The following is a 16,315-nucleotide window of genomic DNA, read 5'->3' on the forward strand; positions in this document are numbered from 1 at the left end:
ATTGGCAAACAAAAAAGCGGTCTGCACATTAATGTTTATTGCAGCTCAATTCACAATAGCTAAGACCTGGAACCAACCCAAATGCCCATCAAGAGTAGACTGGATAAAGAAATTATGGGACATGGACTCTATAGAATACTATACAGCAGTCAAAAACAGTGAAACCCGGTCATTTGCAACAAAATGGAGGAATCTGGAAAACATTATGCTGAGTAAATTAAGTCAGTGCCAAAGGCACAAATATCATATGTTCTCCCTGATTGGTGACAACTAACTGAGTAGTAAAGGGGAAACCTGTTGAAGTGAAATGGACACTATGGGAAACAGTGACTTGATCAGCTCTTGTCCAGACTGTTGATGTACAATGTAATACTTCATCCATTTTAGTATTTTCTCTTTGTTTTGTTCTAGTACTATTGGTTGCACTCTGTGATTAACACACAATTATTCTTAGGAGTTTAAATATTAACTGAAAAGTGATCCCTGTTAAATATAAGAGTGGGAATAAGAGAGGGAAGAGATGTACAATTTGGGACATGCTCAATCGGACTTGCCCCAAATGGTGGAGTTAGAATCATGCCAGGGGATCCCAATACAACCCCTCAAGGTGGCATGTACCAATGCCATCTCACTAGTCCAAGTGATCAATTTCTGTTCACAATTGATCACACTGATAGGTCTAAGAGTCAAAGGGATCACACAAACAAGACTAGTGTCTGCTAATACTAACTGATAGAATCAAAAAGGGAGAGAATGATCCAACATGGGAAGCGGGATACAAAGTAGACTCTTAGAATGGCAGATGTCCTAAATAGCACTCTGGCCTCAGAATCAGCCTTTAAGGCATTTGGATCTGGCTGAAGAGCCCATGAGAGTATTTTAAAATGGAAAGCCAAGACACCCTGGAGAAAAAAAAAAAAAAAAAAAAAAAAACCTAAATGGAAGATCTCATCGAGTGAGATCCCAGTGGAAAGAACAGGCCATCAAAGAAGGAGGTACCTTTCTCTGAAGGGAGGAGAGAACTTCTACTTTGACTATGACCCTGTCGGAATAAGATCGAAGTCAGTGAACTCAAAAGGCTTCCATAGCCTTGGCAACTCATGACTAGAGCCTAGAGAGATTACTGACACCATAAACAAGAGTATTAAATTGTTAAGTCAACAACAGGAGTCACTGTGTACTTACTTCTCATGTGGGATCTGTCCTTAGTGTGTTGTCCAATGTGAAGTAATGCTGTAACTAGTACTGAAACAGTATTTTACACTTTGTGTTTCTGTGTGGGTGCAAACTGATGATATCTTTACTTAATATATACTGAATTGATCTTCTGTATATAAAGATAATTGAAAATGAATCTTGATGTGAATGGAATGGGAGAGGGAGTGGGAGATGGGAGGGGTGTGAGTGCAAGGGAAATTATGGGGGGTGGAAGCCATTGTAATCCATTAACTGTACTTTGAAAATTTATATTTACTAAATAAAAAAATAGAAAAAAGAAAAGAAAAGTAAATAAGATACCAAGAACCAAGCTTTATAAGACTATGGAATCAATGATGATAACCCTTTATGAAATTTCAGTGAATTTTCAAATCTGGATTAACAGCAACAAAACAAAAACAGAAAACAAATTTTCAATGAATATTTGTTCAAAATGTCTACTTGGAAATGTTGACAATATTGGAAAGCAAGACCTCATCATCTGGTGTCTACTGCCTACCCTGGTTCTGGGGATGCAGTAATGGAATCCCTTGCGCATACTAACCAAACATTATGAGAGATATTTAAGGAGACAGTGATTGTTTGTATCCAATGTGGAGGAAATGACCATAAAGAATGACTATCTTCCCTATAATGGATAAGATATGAATTAGGATAGTTTTATGACAATGCTCATCTGGGCCATCCATTTTGCCTTTAGAGTTCATCAAATCCAGAAAGAAGCTAAAAAACAAACAAAAAAGGAGTCATAACATAAGGTCACTGTTTGAAAAGAGCCAGGGATAGGTACTTATTGCATTGGTATAAGTTGGTGTTACAGATCATGAAAATCATCTTTATTTTTTATGTTTTAATTTTTAAGGTTAACAGATGTCATGTATTTCATATATACAGATTTAGGACTATAGTAATACTTCCTGTCCTACCCTCACTCCCACCCATACTCCTACCCACCCTCCACCTTCCTTTCTCATTCCTTCCTTTAATTTTTATGATGATCTACTCTCAGTCTATTTTATACTCACGAGATTAATACTGCCCTAGTAAAGAACTCAACAAATAGTCTAAAATTATCTTTAATGAAAAGCCTAAAGGAGTTAAAAATTTCCTGCTATGGCCCTTGTAAAACCTTAGCCACCAGCTTCTCTTTCCACCCCCCCCCCCTTACCAAATGTCAATTGACTCAAAAGACCCCTGTATTTCTGGTTATGGTGTTCCATAACCAAAATAATGCAGAAATGTTTATACATTCTAAGTAATGGAAATAATTATAATATAAAAATTTTGGGAACAACACTCAAACTGACTTTTTAAAAAATATTTTATATATTTGAAAGACAGTTACAGAGAGAGGTAGAGACAGAGGTCATCCATCTGCTGGTTCACTTCCCAATGGCTGCAATGGCCAGAGCTGAGCTGATCTGAAGTCAGGAGCCAGGAGCTTCTTCTGGGCCTCCAATGTGGGTACAGGGGCCCAAGGACATAGGCCATTCTCTGCTGCTTTCCTAGGTGCATTAGCATGCATCTGGATTGGAATTGGAGCAACCGAGACTTGAACTGGTACCCATATGGTATGCCAGCGCTTCAGGGCAGGGCTTTAACCCACTGCACCACAGCATCAGCCACAGGAAACTAACTTTTCCCAATTGGTCCTTTGATAACATGAGGAATTTTGCCTTTCTCCTACCATAATACTCACTTTTTTTTTTAGTTTTTTTTTTAATTTTTATTTAATGAATATAAATTTCCAAAGTACGATTTATGTATTACAATGGCTTCCCCCACATACCGTCCCTCCCACCCACTACCCTCCCCTTTCCCACTCCCTCTCCCCTTCCATTCACATCAAGATTCATTTTCGATTATCTTAATATACAGAAGATCAGCTTAGTATACATTAAGTAAGGATTTCAACAGTTTGCTCCCACACAGAAACATAAAGTGAAAAATAATAGATGATTTTTTTTTAAATGATGATGAAATCAGATAAGACCTATTGTCATGTTTAATCCCAGTGAGAGTCAAGTTGGGAGTTGATAATTTCTTTTTTTTTTTCTTTTTTTTTTTTTTACAGAGGATCAGTTTAGTATACATTAAGTAAAGATTTCAACAGTTTGCACCCCCGTAGAAACACAAAGTGAAATATATTGTTTGAGTACTCGTTATAGCATTAAATCTCAATACACAGCACATTAAGGACAGAGATCCTACATGAGGAGTAAGTGCACAGTGACTCCTGTTGTTGACTTTACCAATTGACACTCCTGTCTATGGCATCAGTAGTCTCCCTATGCTCCAGTCATGAGTTTCCAAGGCTCACTTTTTAATCTCAGTTATTTGATTGATCAGCTTACTCTATGATGTGCATATTTTCAATTTTTTATTTATTCATTTAATATATTTTAAAGACAGAGAGGAAGAGAAGGAGAGAGGAAAAGAGAGATAGGCACACACACACACACAGAGAGAGAGAGAGAGAGAGAGAGAGAGAGAGAGAGAGAGAGAGATTGACTTGGACAGAGAGCTAAAATCCCCTAGTTTACTCACCAAATGTCTGTAACAGCCAGAGCTGGTCAGACTGAAGGCAACAGTTTTAGAGTTAAATTCATATCTCCAACATGATGGCAAAGACTCAACTACTTGAGCCATCAGTTTTGTCTACAGGGGAGCACATTATCAGGAAGCTGGAATCAGAAGAGGAGATGGGACTTGAACCCAGGTATTCCAACATGGGATTCACGATGTCTCAATTGATGTGTTAAGCACTGTGCCAAACACTCACCTCTCACATCTCATTTGTATGGCTAAGATATTTAGAGTTCATAACAGTATGAGCAGATGTGAATTAGGGGAGAAACGGAGGGGTTGAAGCCAGATTATGAAAACAGAGGCTTCCTCCTCTTCTTGAAATGTATGCCAGAGCAGATTCAGAGTAAAACAAATGATCCAGACTTTCCTAACTCTTCATGAAGACAGTTTATGGGTAAGTTTACAAAGAGCAACTGTGGGGTTTAGAAGAAGATAATAACTATGAAATAAGGAGAAGCTAATGTAACTTGTAAATGAGCCCCAGTAATACATTTTGACTGGAGAGGTGGATGTTTATTATTAGGTTTGCACAATGACCTAGTTTTGTCATTACGATTATGATATGACTGTTTTTCAGTTCCCTTTATCACGGTCCTACAGTGATCTGACCTTATGTTGGAGTCCCATAAGATTACTTATGCTCAACAGGGGACCAGGTGTACTCTCAACGCTTCATCCTAATTGAGGAAGGTCACAAGAGTTCCTATATGTCAAGTGCTGCTATTCTCTTCATCAAAATATATCTTATTGGTGTCAGATGGCATTACAACATAGCATTAATGTCTTTTTTTCTACTGAATGGAAAGATGTAATAAATTTTTTCAAGCAATCTGGAAAATTTTTCTGTTGATTAGGAAGCAATGTATATGTGGTTGTGAAAATAAAGTAATTCTGCACCCGCATGTTTCTTGCAGCTCAATTCGCATAAGCTAAGATACGGAATCAGCTCAGATGTCTATCAACTGAAGACTGGAAAAGACATTATGGTATATACACTATGGAATACTACACAGTGGTACAAAAATACAATAATGTTGTTTGCAAGAATATGCAATTGGAAACCATTATACTTAATGAAATAAGCCAGTCCTCAAAAGACAGATACTGTATGTTCTCCCTGATCTGTGGTAACTAATAGAGTACCTAAAATGTAATATACTGGAGTGAAATTGCCAACTTGAGAATTGAAGATTGTTTTCAGCCTTTGTGTAGACTGTTGAGGAACAGTGTTTTGTTTGGTTTTTCCTTCATACTATTTGTTGAACACTTTACTTAGTGTAGGGTTAATCTTATGAGTATAAAGTTAACTTAAAATGGGTATTTGTGAAAAACTAAGAATGGGGATAGAAGATGGAGGAGGAAGAATGGTGGGGGTATGGGTATGAGGAAGGACAGGGTGGGAAGAATCACTGTGTTCCTTAATCTGTATATTTGAAATACATGAAATTTGTATACTTTGTATACTTTAAACTTGTATAGTTTGTATAGAAATTTGTATACTTTAAATAAATTTTTGTAAAAAAGACATACTTTTTGTGAAGCACTTGTGTAAGCGCTTCATTTAATAATATTAATCTAGTAGAAAATGGTCTTATTTTCTTATAATCTTGTTGTGCAAAACTTCCATAACCTCAAATCCAGACAGAATTTCAACACTTTGTGACTTAGCTATGTCCTGTATATTCTAGTTCCAGTTGATACCTAAAAGAAACAATTACACCCAGCTTTCCTCCATTTGCACTTTATGTAGTGCCCCTAGCTTGTGGTGAAGTTGAATGTGGTGTGTGTGTGTGTGTGTGTGTGTTTGTGTGTATGTACACACGTGACCATGTAGGTCATTTAAAAAGCAATCTTTCTTTCTTTTCTGCATCTGTCTTTCTCCACTTGATTTGGGGCTCTGAGAAAAGCCACGGGTTAAATATTAGGCTGTTTCAGTTGTACCACTGTTCTAAGAGTGGGTTCTGTAGAAGTATTAGGGCGTTTTATAGCTTCTAGTTCCCTGATGTAAGAGCTGTATTCTAGTATATCCTTTCCAAACTGCTTCTCAGCTAGCACTTCAGCTCCTATATCCTAAATGCTTCCCAGATACCCCTCTCTAGCAGTCAACTTTGTTGAGGAAGGCAACACAAACTCAACTGAATCCAGGATTTATGGAGGACTCACATATCTTTGTTCCAATTACTTATAATACACGATCTACTTTACTTCAGTCCATCTTTATTCTTGCCATGTTGCAATGTTGTGGTGATGCTTTCCTACCCAATCCCCCCTTTGTTGTTGTTTCATAAAGGAGTTCATTGTTTATGCTGGCATCCATTGTTCATTGTAGGTGGAGTCGCCTTGGAAAGCTGTTTGTCTGTCTTCTGTGGATAGTGGAAGACCCTGCTTGGTTCCAAGGACAAGAGAAACAACCACATTCTTTTTTTTTTTTTTTTTTTTTTTTTTGACAGGCAGAGTGGACAGTGAGAGAGAGAGAGAGAGACAGAAAGGTCTTCCTTTTCCGTTGGTTCACCCCCCAGTGGCCACTGCAGCTGGCGCACCAAGCTGATCCGAAGCCAGGAGCCAGGTGCTTCTCCTAGTCTCCCATGCGGGTGCAGGGCCCAAGGATTTGGGCCATCCTCCACTACACTCCCGGGCCAAAGCAGAGAGCTGGACTGGAAGAGAAGCAACTGGGACAGAATCTGGCGCCCTGACCGGGACTAGAACCCAGTATGCCCGCGCCACACGCGGAGGATTAGCCTTTTGAGCTGCGGCTCCGGCCAACAACTACATTCTAACAGTTCTCTTCATTATTGTCCATAGCTACTTCTGTTTCTTACATATATACACACTAACACACATACACCTGCACACATCTATATCTACATATTTTTTAACTTATGTTGGTATAGATTATGATGGTTGTTTAGCAGCAAACTTTATTAGATGAAAGAATATCTAAAAAACTGATGAAGTGTTAATTCTCAGTGTATCCTTGGAGATATCTTCAGGGGAGATTAGCAGAAGAGTCAGTTGAATAAGTGGGGACAGATGTATCTTCAATGTGTGAAATCATTATCTAATAAGCTAAGGGTCCACATCGAAAAACAGGCAGAGGAACCAATTTTCTTCTCATCTCCTGAGGTGAGATGTTCTCCTTCTGTGGGTGATCTTGTGCCTGGCTGGAAGGCTGCTTGCTTAGTCTATGCAGGAGGTCAAGAGGGCATGGTACACCAAGACCCATATATGACCTGACTACTGTCAGGTGGCAGGAGCCCCAGGCACATTTCCCCCACCCCAGCTTCCTGTTGAGGGGCCTTATAATTGTCAACTAGATAAACAGATCCAGATTGTGACCCAGACCCATAAAGACCACCTGGAAGGCTATGTGGGTTACATGACCTTCAAGCTGATAGGAGACGAATAGTGGCGCCAGTATTGGCTTTATCCTATAGAAGTAGCGCTGCCACCCTGAGCTAGGTACTTTGCCTGCCCTATAAAAGCTATGCCTAACTGCTAATAAACAGACTTTGTTCACCAAAACTGTCTCTGATGCTTCTCATAGAAGAACACTGTTGCCCCACTATCTCAATATTGTGATCCTCATAGGACGAGCCCACACTCCTCTGCCCTTAGATATCAAAACTCCAGTTTCTCTGGCCTTGGGTATGCCGCTCAGGTCCTTAGACATTCATTCATAACTGGGAATTGCAGCATCAGCACTCATGGTTGTTACCCTTTTGGACTGAACTGAGCTGTGCTATTGGCATTTCAGGGTCCCTGGTTTGCAGATGGCCCAACTTGGGCCATTTCAGTCTCTATAATTTGTAAGCAAATTTTCTTAATCTATGTATCAGTTAGTGCTCCTGATAGGACATCATATTTTGCTATATGGTATGGTCCCATTTCCTTATTATGCAACTATATTATAGATTTATTTTAGAAAAGAATAGGTTGGCATTAAACCCTCCAGTATCAAGTGTCTGGATTTGCTTAAACACAAAAATGTATTTTCATGAATTATCAAAGAATAATTCTGAAATGAATGGAAATTTGATGCGCACTTGCCTTTAATCTATAAAATGCCGAAGATCACCCATTTCTGTTTTGACATACTTTTGTCTTTTCCAATTTAGCACAATATCTCTAAAATTATTTTTGTCATTCATAAGTAAATTAATGTATATTGATACATGAAATTTATATTAAGGTGTTTTAAAAGTTGCTGTCAGAAGCTTTTTCAACTTTTAATTACTACCATGTAGCTATAGAAATGCTAAATAAAATATGTGAACATTATCAGCAGCTATGTTAATATTTTTAGTAGCATGCTGTAGGAAAGTCTTGAAATTTGACAAATTAGAGAGTAAATTAGCATTGCAAATTCACAAAATAAATATATTGTCCAGAATCTAGAAGTTAAGTAAAGTAATTATCACATTGGGAAAAAGATACTAAGCACTTACAATTGTTATAGTAGCTTAAAGATGCAATATAATATGATACACACAGTGGTCAAATAGTACAGTATACTTATTTTCGTTATTCTTCAAAGTAATATGCTGAGCAGAGATGTGCTCTAGGAGAAGTGGTACACAAATCCTAATGATGTAGGGGTAATGGGATGTGAAAGACAAGGGACACTGAAAGAGTGAACATGGATATAATATGGTCCAGAGGACACATTCTAGGCCATTTTTGTCCCAGTTGCTTTATTTATCTTTTTATTGTAATTATAATGGAAAATTTTAAAATTGTATATATTATTCATACACAGCATAGTGCTTTGACATGTGTATACATTGTGAAATTACTAACTCTGTGCATGACCCTATATAGATATATTTTGTGGTGAGAGAAATTATCAGGAATTTTTAAGAATAAAACACCCCATTATTGATAATAGTCACCATGTTTTGCACCAGGTCTCCTGATCTCATTCCAATGACCTAACTAAATTTTGTGTCCTTTGACCAACATCTTCCCCCTCATGTCTGCTCACCAGTCCCTGGTAACCACCATTCTACTCTCTACTTTCAGAAGTTTGATTTCTATAGATTCCTCATGTAAATTAGATTTTGCACTTTTGTATTTCTGTGCCTCACTTAAATCACTAAACAAACTATTCTCCAGGTCCATTCTTATTGATGCAAATGATAAGAATTTATTTTTTCATGGCTAAATAATAGTCCATTCTGTGTATAAACCACCCCTCTTCCTTCCTCCCTACCTTCCTTCCTTCCTTCCTTCCTTCCTTCCTTCCTTCTTATTTTTTTTTTTAGTGTGCAGAACATTTACTAAGAAGAGACCTTGGAATTAATAGCTGCAGCAAGCAGGGGAAGGAAATAGTATTGTGCAGAAATTGGAGTAAAGTGCATGCCCAGGGACAGCCTTTGCCAATATCACATGTAAGCTCTGAAACATCAGTGACCCTTAAATTTACTTCATTTTTTTATTTGACATCAAGTTTTCTTTATCCATTGAGGGACACTTAAGTTGATTTTGTATCTTTGTTACTTTGAACAATGTTGCAATGAGTTTGAGAGTGCAAATATATCTCTCCAATTTACTAATTTCATTTTCTTTGGATAGATATTCAGTAGTGAGATTTTTGAATCACATGATAGCTTAATTTTTTAAATTTTCTGAGGAATAGTTTTATTGTTTTCCATAATGGTTATACTAATTTACATACCCACCAACAGTGTGTGAGTTCTCTTTTCTCCACATCCTTGCCTATACTTGCTACCTTTCATCTTCATGTTAATAGATACTCTAACAGATGTGAGGTGGTTGCTTATTGCATTTTAATAAATATTTCATGATTATTTTGAGCACTTTAAAAGTATATTATAGCCACTTGTAGGACCTTTAGCTATTTTTTTGATTGTTAGGGTGTAGTCTTGGAGAAGGCTTGGAGCTTGTTATATTCCAGTTAGAGAAGAAATTCAATATAAAAGACAACAACAAAACAAGCACCCTAAGCAACACAAAATCCACACATTTAAGATGAATGATATAAACTATAAGCAATCAGAAAAGTGTGTAGCTTTAAAACCAAAAGTGAATTACTTTTGAAACAACTATAGTTTTGGGGAATAAATGCAACTACAGATGAGAAGTGTGTCAGGTCACCTGTCTACCTAGATAAGGACATTGGTCAAAATTCCATTCGGTACTTCAGATTGTTCAGTTATAAACCTTTCCTTTCAACACAATCCCGGTGCTATTTTCGGGAAGCCAAGATTCCCTGGTTTACAACCATTTACACTGGTGCTTGGGGACTCAGAATCTTATGTTTATTTTTCTTCCCCAGTTTTGTTCTTACCATAATTTATTTTCTTAGCTGATATTGCAGTTTCTTCTACATTCTGAAAAACACTGTTGTATATGAATAGCTTTAGATGAGTTGTGGAAAGAGATCAACCATAAAAAATTAAACCCTGATGAGGCATCTCTTTGTGATTATGCAATAATCCCTTTGTTTCAAGACACTCTGGAACAACTTCTTGTGCCAGGTTGGAAATTTTATAATGTCACACTGTGCCTTATCAAGTTACCTAAACCAGGTAGAAAAGAACCGAGACCCAGGAAGGGATTTAGCTGCCAGAATGCTTCCTACATCTGAGTTATCTACACAAAGTGTTTCCTGGTAGCTTAAGATTAATATATGTAAATCTGTATTGTTTTTCTGCTTCTGCTTCCCACACAAATTAATATAAATTGCCTGAGAGCCTGGACAACATATTTTTCATCATTTGATGCCTAGTTTTAGAATTTCTGCTGATCATTAACCTCAACTGAAGTATCACTTTAACCTAATTAAAAATATAGTAACATATTATTATGTTTTATCATAACTATTGAATTTTTCTGTATTTTTATTATTACCTGAGTATATTACATAATGCTTGCTTAATACACAGTCTTCCACTAAACAAATATACACTAGAATTATTAATACATGCAGAATAATGCTCCATCTGATAATGACCCAGAACATTTTAATACCTAATTCACAGACAAATGCAGGAAATATCCATGCAATTTCACCACTTATAAAGATATTATATATCTCAAAGCTCTTTTGTGATAGCCACTACATTATATGATTTTGATTAAAAAGTTATTGCTAGGTTTTTAGCACATATTTATAATTCTAAGTGCTTAGATTACTATCAGCCTGCAGGCTGCCAAGGTTGCTGAGGTCAACTCAAGGGTAGCTCAGTATTGCCACAGTCAGCATTTCAGTCTAAACTGAGATTATTAAGTTCAATCTCATATTTAACCTTCAACTCCAAGCTTATCTTTGTCTAAAATGCTTTGCAGACACTTTGAACTAACACATTATTTACATATAATTGCTCTAGTAGAATCTAAAATCTTAGCTATCAGGATCCAGCAGCAGTGTGACTATGGCTTGAGGTGACATTCTTCCCAAGAAGTTTAGAATTTTCTAATTGACCAAAATGTTTCAATGCCTCAGAAGAAATATAATGAAGTCTTTGATAAAAATGTGTAATTAAAGTAAGAGGTAATAGGACAATTGAGTTGTAATATCTTGATATGCATTATCACTACTACATTGTATGAAACAGCGTAGTCATGATTTCATTTTTATAAATTCGATAGTTACATTCTCTCTCTTTAAACATTAATATACTAGGCAAAATGTAATGTTTTGGATGTCCACCACAGAAGACATGTTATTTGATGATGGATAGTGAAGAAACATTTTAGCACATTAAAAGAGTTACTAATTGTTTCCGAGATTATAATGACTTTATGGGCTGCAAATATCTTTACACTGTTACTAATGGTCTCATTTTGAAGATAGTGCTAATTTTACTACACATAATATTCTGCTTTAGAGATGACTAATTAGAATAATGATCTCAATTATCCTTAACCTGCTTATGTTGAATCACTGAATCAAAAATAATAAGAAATTTACATTGGGTTCAATAGGCAAAGATTTAAATGGCATTTATTAAATTTTGCTATGTCTCTAAGCCTTATATCTATTCCCAAAGAGCAAATGCACAGTTTCAACTAGTATTTTCAATGGAAGTTAATCACAGTGGTTTTCAGAATATTCATCTGTTAAAATGCTAGGGGAGAAACAAATCCATTTATTCTTCTACTGGTTCACTCCAGCAAACTCTTAAAGAAGATAAACCCAATTCCTTCCATAACAATGAATACAAATCTGATAAGGATCTTGTCAGAAGATAAATGTCTTTGGAGAATCATAATAATGTAAAGATAAATGAACTTACATTAAAAATACTAAATATACAATGAATCAAAGTTCATATATTTTTACTTACCATATGAGCTATATATATATATATATATATATACATATATATATACTTATTTTTTAAAGTACAAATCACAAAATACCATTTTTTTACAATCAAGGTGTTATATTTTATTGTTCTTTTAAATCCATGTACACTTAGGGAGTGGGTAAGAATTAGCTGTTCATTGCACAAATGCCTTAGTTTGCTTTCAGTTAAGTTTTTTTGAAATTTCGACCAAATGTACTCCCTTTGGCAGCAAATATACTAAAATTCTCAAATTAAATTAAATGACAATGCTTGGCATAATTTTCCTAAAATGTGTATGTGTGTGTTTGTATTCAAACTTCAATCACTAAGATTATAAGACTTAATGACCAGATCATTTCCAAGGCGGTATTTGGGACTTCTTTAACACAAATTAAATATATATATATATATATATTATACAATGATTTTTATATTTATAGAAAAATAGGAAAGAGAGCATAGACTGTTCTAATATGCTCCACATCTGCCCTAATTCCACCTGCCACTAAATATTTTACATTAGTATAGTAAATTTATTTGAATTAATAAATAAAATTTGATACATTATTATTAACTAAACTCCTTTTATTCAGGTTTCTCTATTTTTTACCTAGTGTCCCTTTCTGTTCCACAATTTTATCAAGGGTATGGCATAATGGCATTAGTTGTCATGTCTCCTTAGAAATGTCTGTAACAATTTCTCTTTGCTTTGTTCTGCTTTTGTTGACTTTGACAATTTTCAGAGGCACTGGTAAGTTACTTGGTAGAATGTCCCTAGATGGAATTAGTCTAGGTTTTTTTTTATTTGTTTTATGATTAGACTGGAGATTACCCCATAACAAGGATACATTCTATCAACATGAGTTTTTACCACTGATATTGATCATATTATTTGACTGAGATAATGTTTGTCAAGTTTATATGCAGTTCATGATAGAAAGAAGACATATTTGTAAATGACTTTTTAATCGTACTCTATTTGCAATTCTTGACATAAATTTTTTTTACATTATTATTATTCCCTAAGGACAAAATTATGTCTCCCTTTGTCTTCTGACCAGAACATTAAGAAACACTCTACTAACTGTTCCAGTGAAAATTCTGTTTGTGCTATTTAGGAATTTGCTGGATTGAGTCAGTGAAAGAATAAAGGGATTGTAGCATGCATTCTTATTTATTTGAGAGAAAGTTATAGAAAGATGATAGATGATAGATAGATAGATAGATAGATACATACATACATACATACATACATACATAGAGTTCCCAACTACTGATTCACTTTCCAAAGCCAGGAGCCAGGAACTCAATCCAGGTTTCCATGTGAGTGGCAAGGACTCAAACACCTGAACCATCACCTCCTGCTTCCAGGGGGTATAATAGCAGGCTGGAATTAAAATAAAGGCAACCCAGTATGTAATGCAGCCATCCCAACATGCATCTTAATTGCTCAGTGAAACCTCTGCCTCTTCCCTCTTACTTGGTTTTATGGATAAACTGAAATCCAGAGTTGCAAATTTTCATATAAATTTTGATGTGTTTAATTTCCTTCCAAAGGAGTTGATATACATAAAATATTAATGCATTAATATAAGATTTTGTTTTAATTAACATTTTATTATTTCAAATCAACAGATTCATGTGTGTTTGCTGTTTTATGAACACAGCATAACTCATTTAATCTCTTTAAGTTTTCACTTTAATTATTCTAAGGAATAAAATGAAAGTACAAATCAGTAAATAAATAAGTACAATATACAAAATATAGATAATTATGTTGCATTAACCATAACAGTCAACTATTCCAATATATATTTCTTACATTTACACTTGAGAAAGTGAAAAATCAAATCTACTTTATTCTGTGGTGTGTATAATTTTCACATTACTAATTATTTAATTTCATTTATTATATATATTTTAGTTTTGCAATTAACTACTTTTAGTTCTTTTTCAATTTTGCTTTTTTCTTTCAATTACGCTCATAAACATGAGCTCATAGTTGATGGCCTATACTCTCAATAATCATGAGCTCATAGATTGAGTGGAAATCTTTTCCAGTGGAATTTGCATTTACTTTTACTTTTGCCAGACTACTTACTACATATTAGAGTCTAGGCTGAGGGATTGGGATATCCCATGTCGCCTGTCGCCTAAGTATCACAAATTTTAAATTATCAAACCTGTGTTACTGCAAGCCTGTTTATGATTTTTTGAGGCTTGTTTTTCTAATCGTAACCAAAGCCAAAAGTTTTTATCTATTCCCATTGCTTTTTATATATTTATTTCTTAACATTGTATTTTTGATATCTTTGTTATTTATTGATTCCTATCTCATTTGGCAGTTCAATTCTATTAAATTGTATTACATGGAAACTCAACTCTACCTTATGTAGATCCAAGGCTTTATCTTTTATTTCCTATGATGTAGTAAAAACCTGACAATATTGACAAGGTTCAAAATTTTTCTACTGTGTAGCACTTTTCTTTAATTTTTTTCTTTCTGGTTGTTTACAAATGTATTTAATGGCATGTTATTTTACTTTTCAATGTTATTTTTATAATTTAATTTATTTGAAATGTAGAGATACAGAGAAAGATGTTTTATTTGCTGATTCACTCACCCAAATGAGTATAACAGACAAGATTGGGTCAGGCTGAAGTCTGGAACCAAGAGTTCAATCTGCGTCTCCCATGCAGGTGTCAGGGACACATGTACTTGAATCATCACCAGCCATCTCTTAATGTACACATTAGCAGTAAGCTAGAATGTAGAGCAGAGCCACTACTCAAGCCCAGGTGCTCTGATAGGGGATACAGATATCACAGTAGAGGCTGGGCACTGTGTCATGTGCCAGTCCCATCATTGTGTTTCCAAGTGAGAATTTTTTCTTTTTGTTTTCCATTTACATATGAAAACGATAAACATTTTCAGAGATCATTAAAGATCCAACTGATTTTATTATGTATGTATCTCATTAATCAATCTATATATCTACATGTCTTTTAATTTACCACATATATAACCAGTATATTATAATAGGGATACCACACTTCATTATTATTGCCATTCCACCTCTTCTATAGTATTTATTTGTGTTTTCACAAATTATTTCTAGACCAGTTGTTCTAAAAAAGCGCTCTTTCCTTTGAGGGATTATTTGGCAAAGTCCCAAGACACTTTGTTGTGACTAGGAGAGCAATATGGGAATATGCTGTGGTGAGATCACGTATCTGCTGATTAATCTATAAGGTCAAGGGCATACCCTGCAACAAAGAAGTATGTGATCCAAATATCAACAGCACCAAAGTAGAGAAGTCCTTCTCTAGATGCGTGACAATACAGGTCAGCTTTCTACTCTTGCTTTGGCAGACATAACACGGAAGCAGATGACATGTGAAACTATTTATTAAACCTTGAAGAGATGCCCCCAAGAGTTGATTAGATGTTCAAAATGTATCCCCTTGCTAGAATGCTACTGACCCAGAGAAGGGATGCTGCTTTAGCTTGCATATTTCACTGAGTAGATGTGGCATCTGAAACAGAAAGGTGTTACAGGGAGTAATCCGACATGGATGACTTTATTTTCAGTACCACAAAGTAGCACTGGGTAGTACCACCTGAGATTACTTAAAATATGAGTAAAATTAAATTAAGAATTAGTTCTTTGGGCACTTGAGCCAATTTTCAAATACCTTAAAATTTACATGTGGTGAAATCATTGTACCAAAGAAATATTACCTCCATCATGTTTATGCTGGCATTGTTCACAAAGGCCGAGGCACAGAATAAACAAAGGTGTCCATCTTCAGATGAATGGATTAAAATTTTGGTATGTAAATGAAGCATCATACTATTTATCTATCAAATGAATGGAATCCCATTTCTTGTTCCAAAATGAAACAGCATCATGTTAAGGGAAATAAACCAGACATAGAAAGACAAATACCACATCTTCTCCTTCATATGGGGCAGCAAAAGCCATCTAAATGTGAACACAATTGATGATTACTAAGTGTAAGTATGTTATGAATAGAGATGGCTTGGATAAGGGGTATTAAAACAGAGTCAGATGGGAGGAATAAGCTCCTATTGCTAGCGAGTATAGTGGAGAGATTATAGTTCACCATCACCTAGTGTACATTGTATGAACTAATAGAAGAAAGAAGATCCAAATTTCCAATCATAAAGTCAT

Source organism: Oryctolagus cuniculus, chromosome 14 (genome assembly GCF_051225735.1).
Source record: "Oryctolagus cuniculus isolate XC-2025 breed Fujian yellow rabbit chromosome 14, ASM5122573v1, whole genome shotgun sequence".
Taxonomy (NCBI): domain Eukaryota; kingdom Metazoa; phylum Chordata; class Mammalia; order Lagomorpha; family Leporidae; genus Oryctolagus; species Oryctolagus cuniculus.